Source organism: Diceros bicornis, unplaced genomic scaffold (assembly GCF_020826845.1).
Source record: "Diceros bicornis minor isolate mBicDic1 unplaced genomic scaffold, mDicBic1.mat.cur scaffold_55_ctg1, whole genome shotgun sequence".
Lineage (NCBI taxonomy): Eukaryota > Metazoa > Chordata > Mammalia > Perissodactyla > Rhinocerotidae > Diceros > Diceros bicornis.
In genome coordinates this window covers 4,463,415-4,475,375 of record NW_026691429.1, presented here as the reverse complement: position 1 = coordinate 4,475,375, position 11,961 = coordinate 4,463,415, and positions in this window count along the sequence as shown.

Sequence of the window (11,961 nt, the reverse complement as noted above, 5' to 3'; positions counted from 1 at the left end):
GTTGGGTGTATACCTGAGACTGAAATTGCTGTTCACTGAGTGTGTATATGATTTAGTAGATAATATCATTTTTCCAAAGTTGTTGTATCAATTATACTCCTACCAAATGCATATGAGAGTTGCAGATCAACATCAACAGTTAGTATCCAAATACACATCAACTTTTGATATTGATATTTTTAACTTAAACCATCCTGATCACTGGGTAACGTTTAATCACTGTAGTTTAACTTTCTTTTATTCATTTATTTTTTTTTGTGAGGAAGATGGGCCCTGAGCTAACATCTGCCAATCCTCCTCTTTTTGCTGTGGAAGACTGGCCGTGAGCTAACATCCATGCCCATCTTCCTCCACTTTATATGGGACGCCGCCACAGCATGGGTTGCCAAGCGGTGCATCGGTGCGCACCCAAGATCTGAACCGCCGAACCCCAGGCTGCCGCAGCGGAGCGCGCGCACTTAACCACTTGCACCACCAGGCCGGCCCCCGTTGTTTAACTTTCATTTCTCTGTTGACTAATGATGTTGAGTATCTTTTAATATATTTATCTATCATTTGTATATCGTATTTTATGATATACCTATTCGTTTCTTATCCATTCTTCTATTGTTATCTGTCATTAATTTGTAGGGTTTCTTTGTTATACACATTGCAAACGTCTTTTCCTGTCGGTTGCTTGCCTTTTCACTGTCTTAATGGTATCTTGCAATGAACAGAAGTTCTTAATTTTAATATTGTCCACTATGTCAATATTTGCCAATATTTTCCTTTCTAGTTAGTGTAATACTAGTGTTTTTTGTAATACTAATTAAGAAATATTAGCCTATAGATGTGGGATGATAAATAAGAGGTGTCTCTAACAATCGGGAATCAATTAAGGACAGGATCAAAGCAGGCACAGAAAGGGAACAAGCGAGCAGAGACAGATCATGAACCGTTAGGTTCACGGTATGTGGGTGTGTTGGGATGACTTAAGGCTACGGAATCGAGACGGACACTACCTCTTACTCAGGTCTTCCCTGCCAAACAGGACTCAGTCTAAGTTTCTTTGGAATGACCTAAGAAACAGCTGGCATGCATTTAGGGGCTTGCTATGAGAGGCTGGGTTGCAGCACACCAGATTGCCAGGGCACTGCTTTCACTATGTACTCTGTTTCCCCACCTGAAGACGTAGGGCCTGGACGAAGAGCAGTGTGTATGTCAGCCAGGCTTGGCACGAAGGAATAAAAGACAGCGGAAACGAGCAGCGGTAAATACAGACAGGAGCACCAAATTCAATGAATGAATAATACCAATTCAATGACTGATCTTGAAGAACTTTATGAACTGTTCTCAAACAGGTACAAGTGCTAATGCCTATAATATAGGACGAGCCATCCGGTGTTTCCCATGTGGTCTGTCTGCCTTGACGTTTGGTATATAGATTTCTACATACTTTATATTGTTTCTCGCATATTAGAGTATATTATTCAGTTTTTCCTGTTTTAAGAGTCAAATCTGCTTCTGAAAAAAGACAGGAAGGGGAGAGAAATTTGTTTGGTTAATTGAAAAAAATCAAGAAGTTCATGATTTCAGGCATGACTAGATCCAGGGAATCAAAGACAAATCATTGGGTCTCAGTCTCTCTCTCTCTCTCAATCTTTCTCTCTGTCTCTGAAGTCTGTGTATATTAGCAAAAGCACATATTGAGGCAGTGTACAATAGTGGTAATGAACACAGGTTCTAGATCCAGACCGCATAGTTTCAACTCTCAGCTTTAACATTAACTTTGAAACTTTGGGCAAGACATTTAGCCTTATTTACCTCATCTTTAGATTGGGGATGATAAATGTCAACCCTGCCTCTAAGGGTTATTGTAGGACTAAATGATTAATTGTGTGGTTAATTAACACATAGTAAGCTCAATTAATATTATCTAGCCATATCTTGATTCTATTTTCCTCTGCATTAACTTCAGTCTCAGGATCTCCTTAGACAGGATCTCCACATATGGTAGCAAAACTGCTACCAGCAGCTCAAGATTTTTTTTTTTTATAATTTTATTTATTTATTTATTTTTCCCCAAAAGCCCCAGTAGATAGCTGTATGTCATAGTTGCACATCCTTCTAGTTGCTGTCTGTGGGACGCAGCCTCAGCATGGCCGGAGAAGCGGTGCGTTGGTGCGCGCCCGGGATCCGAACCCGAGCCGCCAGCAGCGGAGCGCGCGCACCCAACCACTAAGCCACGGGCCGGCCCTCAAGATTTTTACTATTAAGTTTAAATCTGTTGTAAAGAGAGATTTCCTATCCCCAATCATTCCAACATATAGCTCAGAAATGAGTTTTGTGCCTTTGATATTCCTGTCTTCTATTGTGTAGTTATCCATGACCCAAGCACTGTGGCGAGGCTAATGTGGTTCTCTGACTGGATCAAATAATCACTCCTGGATCCAAGCTGGTGGGATCAGTCCCAATCTAGCAACGTGGCTTGACAATGGAAGAGGGGCAATGCCCTAAAAAAAGCTAACGCCTTTACCTTAAGAAAAAAGAACGTACTGGCTAAGCTAAAACCCCAAGTGTACAAGAACAGAGGGCATCGTGTAGGTTTTCTTGGGCAGCTCCTCCAGCTATCAATCAGAGGTTTGTTCTTAGAGGGGCAGGAAACAGGACAGCAAGGATGGAAGCTGTGATGGCAATGAATGCTGTGATGAGCTCAATGGGTAGAGCTATACACTCCTGGAAAATTCCACTGTGATGGATTATGACTTGCATCTCTATACTATGTAACAATGGAAATGATCTTCTAGAACATGGTTGGTGCAGTAATTGGTCTAAGATGGTGGGTGATGGACAAGTGGATATGGAGATGGATAACTCTGAGCAGTGACTGCTGGAAGGCATGAGGAAAAAAGGGCTCAATGGTAGGATATCAGTGTTAGGTAGTTTTTCTTATTAAATCATATGACAATGACCAAGGGAATTGGAGATTCAGTCAAGAGAACGAAGTCTGCCATTTTGGCGAGTGCATCTACCAAGACTGTGATATAATCTTTGGAAAGATGCAAATATCTTATGAAATCTAGGGTGATAGTTTCTCAGAGGGGCTGGGAGTCAGGGTGAATGAAGCAAGTCTTCCAGGATTTTCTGATCCCAAAGAAGTAAGTAACTAGGTGGTGCTATAGCGTAGGGCATTGTGTTGGAAGAGGGAGTACGTGAAATTTCTAAGAGCAACATGAGTATGAGGGCACAATGAAGACTCATGTTTGTATTTCCTCATTTGAATCATGGGGCAGGGTATTTTTGTCTAGTTTAGGACCTGACAGGGGCTCTGCCTGGCTCACTACCAGACACTAAAAGGCATAATCTCCACTTGTTGTTTCTGCCTAATTGTCTCAGTTATTGCCAATTATGGCCAACTAGTGGACTCGCAGTCTGGGCCAGCTTCCCAGTCAGTGCTCTCTTGAGCTCCTCTTGGTTTAAGCCATAAATGTGGGCTAGTTTCAGCCCAGTTGCTGCTAGAAGAACCAAAATTCTACATCTACACTCTCCAAAACAGAAGTGCTAAATTATTTTGTTAGGGTAGGTTGGACACTTCAGACATAGCCTAGAAGATGGCCAGAAACCCCCACATAATTCCTCAATGGGGACTGCCAGGTTATCTAAATAAAATTCACCATTTATCTATGCATAGTTAGCAAGAAACTAAAAATGTCACTTTTTTAGATTCCATATTCATGCATTCAAAAAATATTTATTGAGCACCTATTACGTGCCAGGAACCTTTTTAGGTGCTGGGAATGTTACTGTGAGTGCAGCAGATAGAAATCACTGCCCTCATCTATCTCACATTCTAGTAGGGTAAGGCAGACATTAAACAAAATAAGGAAAACACACAGCAAGGAAGAAATGTCATAATGTCTGAGACTTTCTTTAAAATACACCAGAAAAAAAAGTAATGGGGGTATAGATTAAATAAGATTGGTAAAATATTGATAATTATTGAAGCTTAGTGATGGGAACATGGGGATTCATTATACCATTCATACACACACACACATACGCACTTATTCATTTGTAAGAAAAGCTATATAGAAAATGAAAGCAGAATAGGAGAATAAGGAGTGGTTGGGGTACAATTATAAGCAGAGTGGTCAGGATAGGCCTGCTGAAAGGTAACATCTGAGCAAAGATCATATGGATAGGGTTACTCACTCTTCTCAGATATATAATGACAATGAGGTCTTTTCATTTTCTACAACCTATCTGATCTTCCTTGTGAGCCCCTACCCTTTTGGGAAGTAAGGAAGAAAAAAACCTACATTTCATCCAACCCAGGAAAACCTCAGCCTAATCTACTTGTCACCTCAAAGATGTAGGATCGGACAAACTGACACGGCGGTGTGGAGACACAAACCTCTATCACCTATAGTGAACACAACCTTGTCAGTTATCTATAACAGGTCTAAGGTACCCAAGTATCTTCGAAGTCTGCAAGTCTGTACATTTTTATGCCTAACCCAAGTTTATCATTTTTATGTTCTCATCTTTCTTGCACAAGATCCCTCTCCCTAACTGCTCCCCAGTTTTTCCTCAAGGTGACACTAACTAGATCACAGGTTGCTCTACCACTGTTTAACAGTTACTTCATTTTCTTATTAAAATAGCATTATGATAAGGAGGGATTCCATTGCTCAAGCCATCAGGCGTGAGGCCTGTACAGTGTAATGTCAGCGATAGCCTGTCCTTTGGTCAAACTCCACTGTGGCTTTAGCTCATCCTATGCTTATCGGCTTAAGAATGTAAACATTCTGCAGTTGCCTCATCTGTATTTCTCACAATGTCTTGGTGACCTTATACTTTCCCCTGAATTCAGTGACTTCATACAGTCTGCTTTTTATAACCTACATTAATACAATCCCATTCTCCAATAAAAGATATTTTGCCTCTGATCAATTCTACTCAACACCAAGAATTTGAAGACTGATCCTTCAGATCCTCTCCCTAAGCACTGCCCCCGACCCCCGCCCACCCCCTTGAGAAGCCGACTTAACCTCTCTCCTTTTTCTGTCTCATTCAATCCCCCCTTTTGAAAACTCTAGGCTAGTAATTTTTTTAAAACTTAGATCACAGTTTAGTGTGTTGTGAATAGAGTATTAAAAAGAAATGCAATTGTAGCGGATAGAGCATATCAAAATGCATTGCAAGTAATACGAGTAAATTTTTTGTGTTTGCTTCAGGTATAAAATACATATGCTGAATATTATCCATACATGTGAACTGGGTCACCACACAATGTTTCCTATTGTGGTTAGTGGTGCTTTGAAAGCCGGGAAGCTATCAGGGCTCACTTTTGCTATGTTAAATGCAAGTAAAAGGAGTTTAGGAAAAGCTTTTCACTCTCCATGTTTGCAGGACAATTACCTTCCTAGAGAGGTCAGGAAAGTCAGCTTTGGAGTCTAAAGCTCATCAAAGTCCTTTTTGGTGTAGCTTCTTTCGTGTAATAGCCTCTGGCTCCCTTGTGTAATGAGCCTCAAGACCAGGGCAAGGAAGGCTGCAAAGAAGCTCTAAGTTGTATCAGTGTAATATTGTAAATATCACCCTATTAAACATGCCAATCATAAGTCTTGGGCTTCCATATAGATTTGCAGTTGCTTAAGCAACAAAGGCAATTTTTCTTATTGACCCCAAGACATGTTTGAGGAGATAAAGCAATGATGGCTTGCAGATCCCTGAAACAGCTGTGGCAGGAGATGCTGGTACCTGCAGGACAAGCAGTTTCTCTCTTTAACAAACGAGTTCTGCCAGGTAGGTAAGCATAAATATTGTGGTCAGCAGTCCCCTCCCTTATCTCTGGCCTTTAACAGATGCACTTATCCCATTAGAAAGTAAGGATTTTTGTTGACAGCTATGTCATTAGTAGCCAGAACAACATCTAGCATATAAGGTACACTCAAAAAATATTTGTTGAAAAAACTGCTGTTTGAATTGTATTTTTGCATATATCTTTAAGAAAAGTATGTTCCTAGAATGAACAGTTGCAGCAAAATGTCCATTGTCCCCACATAGGGATTGGGTGTTAGGCTGCCTGGGCTGCAGACCATTGGGCATTAGAATGGCTACGGTGACCGCATTACCAGCAGAGGTCCAGAATAGAGAAAGCCAGGTCAGAATCCCAAGATTCAAGATTTAAGAGCCAGAACTTACATATAAAAGTCAAGTTTTTAGTAATCTGAAGAGATGGAATGAGGACTCAGGGTATGTATAAGAAATGGACAGAAACAGAGAAGTGGGGACCAGACCGGTTTCTGCAAACACCAGTGGGTGGTTTCTTTTATAGGCCAACAGGTAAGTGACACAGGGTGAGTTAGATGATGAAGAGGTGCCATGTTGAAAGAGAAAATGGGAAGATGGTTAGAGAAATAAAACTGGATATGTAGGTGGGCTTTTGCGCGAAAAAAGGAAAAAAGTGAGGGCCTGAATAAAGCAGAGGAAAAAATAGATTTTAGACACATTTCTGATTAGAACTTTCAAGACTTAGTGATCAACTGTTAGTATGATATGAAGGAAGAAAAACAATGACTAAGGTCATTTATTTGGGGGAACTGGGAATACAGTGACTGTATTAAAAAGAGATAGAGACTCTATGGGGAGTGGTGTTGTTCCCCCATAAACTCATTACCTTTATGAGTTTAGTTTTGGACACAATAAATTTGAAGTTTCTGCAGAAAAGTCAAGTTGAGAGGTCAAAAAGACGTTTGGAAATTCTCATCTAGATCTCAGAAAAGAGGTTAGAGATGGAGCTAAAGATTCAGGAATCCATTTGTGTATAAGTGCTAATTAATTTCATAGGACTAACTTGAATGCAAAGATTGCTTATGGACTCATATAGAGAAAAGAGAGTAAATGATGAGGTACTCTAAAATTTAGGGGTAAATGGAAGAAGTGAGAGGAAAACAGATAAAATAGGATTGGTGGTATTTTCCAAGAAGATGAATTTGACATTTAAGCCTTGTTTTCTTGTCCTTTCTCCATGATTATGCCACATGTGATAGCCAAAATTAATGAGCTCTTTCAAATTTCTTCCTTTCTCTCCCCTATTTCCATATACACATATAAGCTGGGATCCAGCAGACACTCTGAGATTCTGAGATCCGCATGTAGGAGGTTTGTTAGGGGGCAGGAGGATACTCTTTGGAACAAATTGTGTGAGAGTTAAGAGAAGTAGGATTGGATAGAGGGAGAAGTTGAACTGTGGTGTAGTCGGAACAGAGGCCTCAGTGACCCATGGGAGCTCTGAAGCCCCTTCAGAGAAGCTCTGAATTAAGGCAAGGGTACCAAACCTTTGTATCCCAACATGGACACAAGGGGTGTAAATTTGAAGGTGGCAGCTTCTTTAACTCAAGATAATTTCCAGAGAAGAATGTAGCTATGAGCAGTCAGCAGCCCACACTCTAGGCAGATGTGGGCACAAATGTCTCAGTCCTTAAGAGGCTGGAATCTGGGTGTCACTGCACAGCATCCCCTACAGATTCTCATTTATATCTTTATATGGGGGTGTGTATGTGTGTGTGTGTGTGTGTGTATTTGGTGATTCTCTGGTTTTTCAGTAGCCTATTATAAAAAAATGATTACTGATGACAGAGGTATTCTGGTGATAGAACAAATATATTGGTAAACTTACTGACTGCACCTGCTGTTGTTGCTGAAGCTGCTAGTAAGAACAATTTTCCAACTCATATCCTAGAGGCAGAGAGCATAAACTTGGGTGGGAAAAACAAGGTTGAGGGAGCTCGTCTCTTCCCTGAGAGAAACAGTCAATAAAAATGTGTCTCCTATGCTTCTGATCTTTACAGTTTCCTCATATTGCAGCACTAGAACAGGAACTACACCATATTATTTAGAGCTAAATAATAACAAATACAATTTTTGCCAGAAATTTTAAAAGCGTATCAAAGTTCTTGCTAAGAATAATTTTAACAGACATATAGATGTCTCTATAATGTGCTGTAAGTAATATTTTTTTTTTGTGAGGAAGATCAGCCCTGAGCTAACATCCATGCCAATCCTCCTTTTTTTTTTGCTGAGGAAGACTGGCCTTGGGCTAACATCCGTGCCCATCTCCCTCCACCTTATATGGGACGCCACCACAGCATGGCCTGACAAGCTGTGCGTCAGTGCGCGCCCGGGATCCGAACCTGGGCCGCCAGCAGCAGAGCACACGCACTTAACTGCTATGCCACGGGGCCGGCCCCGTAAGTAATTATTTTTATAGGTCATCCAAACTTAATACTATCGTACAAGGCAAACCTAAGAGTTTTATGCTTATATATTTCTGGGTTGTCTCAAGTCCTCTTTGTAAAGAATTCAGATGTATATAAATATTAACATATTAATAGAAAAATAGTTAATTAAAACTAGGTAATGGAATCAGGAGAATGTATCATATTTATCTGTGAATAAATGTAAATTAATGATTTTTGAATTGTTTCTGTATTAAGTAATTCTGAGGGGGTAAACCTGACCTTATTCAAGCCTAAATTTCTTCAGATCTCTTCTGAATCCACTACGAAGTTTATAACGTGTCCATTTCACAGATATATTAAAGAAATGGTTGGTTGGGGTGGAGTGGCGGGGCTAAGGACAAAATTAAACAGACTCTGCCATCAAGTGGCTAGGTAATCTTGGATACATCATGTAAGCTCTTCAGGTTTTCATTTTCTTATCTGTAAAATGAGGAGGTTAGACAATTACTAAGGACCCTTCATGCTCTAAGGGACATATCAGAGGGATAAATGGTTCGTCAGCAATGAGTTCAAACAGCATGTAGCACATGTTACTGAAGGAAGTGTTTTTAAAGTAGAATTACAGGATTTTGCCTCTGAAATATATATAAGCTATAGAATTCCTGAAAGTAGTCTATGACTGCCCTCTCCTGTTAATTATATGGTGAGGAGAAGAAATAAACCAAATACAAAGGGTTTTTATTTTAAACTAACTGATAAGATTCCTACCACCCTGTCCAACAAATATCCATTTACTCAGAAAGGAGGAAATATGTTAAAATAACACATTCATGTGAGTTTGATCAAACATTGCACATTTTTACAGTTATGAGAAAGCCCATGGCTATCACTGCATTAAGAAATTGACCCAAGGAAATAATATGCAACATATGAGGCATCATCAATTCATGTCATTAAACGTAAGTGTGGTGCTTAAAAGAATAAAAACATTTTTAAATGCCATAAAGCAGCAGAGCTAATCTAGTTATTATTTTGCCTCCAAAAAAGCAGCAAGAAAATTTCTATTATATGCTTGCCCAAATCTCAAAGTTCAATGACGTATCCCAAATATCTTTAATGTCTCTTGACAACTAATGGTGCTATTAGGTATTTGATTTAAATTTCCTTTGTTTTTATTCTATATCTTTGGTTGTTGTTGTTGTTTTATTCTGAGCATCAGAAAACAGCATTTTAAAATTGCAACATGAATTCCCATACTTCTACACTCAAAATACAACTATTTCATTCATTCAACAACTTTTTTTTAATTGAGATATAACTCACTTACCATAAACTTCACTCTTTTAAAGTATATAATTCAGTGTTTTTTATCATAGTCACAAGGGACAACTATTTATTGAACGCCTACTATGTGCCAGGTTTCTGTTCAATTTGATTTTCATGTAGTAGAAGTCAGAGTTTTCAAATTATAACGTGAACATTCCTTACTTTTGCCAGAAAAACCAGGTACTGTTGGAATAATTCTTGGTTCCTGACCAGAGACAAATTTAGACAATGAGGAAAATGGAATATGCTGAGAAAGCAGGAAGTGAGATAGGGTTTGGAGAACTAGATCAGAACTGTCCCACTGTCAATGAACCTCATCACGTGTGGCATTTGGGGCATGGATAGTCCCTGGTAGAATGTGGGGGCCCGGTTACTAAAACTTTCACCAATTGTGACTTGGGAGATTATTCTGATGCAGAGGAATGCCCTATGTGGGGCAAAATACAGGCAGTTCAAAAGTGTGTGTACGTGTATGAACAATGGATACAAGCTATGATTGGCTGGCCATTAGGTTAGACGGTTAAACCTGAGAGCAGTTAACAAACAAGTGGAAACTCTCTACTTCACTAGCTGTGAAGCTACTAAAGCAGGCCAGACGGCTTGCTGAGCAGCTGCCATAGATGCCCTTCACTCCTGCCCTGGGAAACTGAAAAAGCTTGACTACCAGACTCAGAACTTCATTATCAAGAAGCTTCAAAAACAATTGCAGCCAGGCCGGCCTGGTGGCTTAGTGGTTAAGTGTGCGTGCTCCGCTACGGGCGGCCCGGGTTCGGATCCAGGGCGCGCACCGATGCACCGCTTCTCCGGCCATGCTGAGGCCGCGTCCCACATACAGCAACTAGAAGGATGTGCAACTATGACATACAACTATCTACTGGGGCTTTGAGGAAGGGAAAAAAAGGAGGAGGATTGGCAATAGATGTTAGCTCAGAGCTGGTCTTCCCCAGCAAAAACGAGGATTAGCACGGATGTTAGCTCAGGGCCGATCTCCCTCACAAAAAAAAAAAAAAAATTGAAGCCAAAGATAGGTAACTTGTTGGAAAACTTGGGACACCGACGCATGGGATGGGGACAGCTGGATGGATGCCCGCAAAGATTCTGGCTCCTGAGACCCCTCTGAACACTGAGAGCCTACAAAGGTTGCCCACCTTTCTTACTAAAAGCTAACACTCCTCCCACACAGAAAGCCACTGCAGCGAGTGCTTCTGAATAAAGCAACAGAGAGCCCTCTCAGAAACTTATCCCACCTCCTCTCATGGCAGTCACGCCAATAACTAGGGTTAAGTCACAGCATAATCTACATGGGAATGTGCTAGGCCTGATCTATACCCCAAAGAAGCTGCCAGAATGAGTCAACATATATTGGCAGGAAAAAGGGAAGTTTTTAGGACTGGATTTTGAGGGTGCCTAGTCAAGAGACCTAGCATATAAGATTGGATAATGGTGAGCTTATTGACTTGGAGGCACTCTTGAGATATGGGATGTAACACCATGGCAGGCCCCAGGCGCAAAGAAGTCTGGAGAAAGTAATAGCCTGTGCTGAGAGATCTTGAAATGCTTAAATTGCCATGGCAGTCAGTGGAGGGCGGGATTAAAAACCTCAAGGGGAGTGGGCAGGCTGGAGTGCATATATTATGTGAGGCCAGAAGCCCTTAGGGAAGATTATGGGAGGGGCCAGAGGATACATCATTCACCAAGGCCCTCAGTAAGAGAGACATCCTGGTAAAAGAGACACCACCCTCAGCACGAAGTTCAGCGACAGTTCACCTCTGAGGGCCAGGGCTCACAGTAGGAGATGCTATCACAGAGCTTGGCTTATTAATAGCAATGGGAATGATGGGGCCCAGAAGCATAGTAGATCCAGGAGGCAGAACTTAATGCCAGAAGTCAGAGTAGTCACAACTATCAGAATGACTGGCAAAATCAGAGTGATAGCCAAGGGAGCTTGACCTAGAAAGAGTTGTGGAGATGTTTTATAGAACCCAGTGCTCCTAGGGGAAAAATAAATGGGCAGGGAATAAAGGTACTACCTAATATACGTAATCAAAGAAAGCAAGAGTGGATGAGGGTGGTCACTACAATAAAAAGTGTCACGATCTCTTGTCCAGTTTCCAGATCTGAGTCAATTTTCAGACCCAGAACCTACTGACTATAAAGGTGGCCAAGTCCTGGAGGAAAGGACCCCACAACTCTATGGCAAGTATATACTGTAATAATTCTTCTAGTCCTTCCTCAAAGGGACCTACACCATTTTCTCAGGTGACTGCACACTGAGAAAGGGGGAATATCTAGACATTTCAGGAAAAATTAGACACAGGATCTGAGTTGACATTGATACTTAGAGACCCAGATTATCATCTTGGTCTCCTCATTAAGAGTAGGAACATACAGAAGCCAGGCAATAAATGGCCAA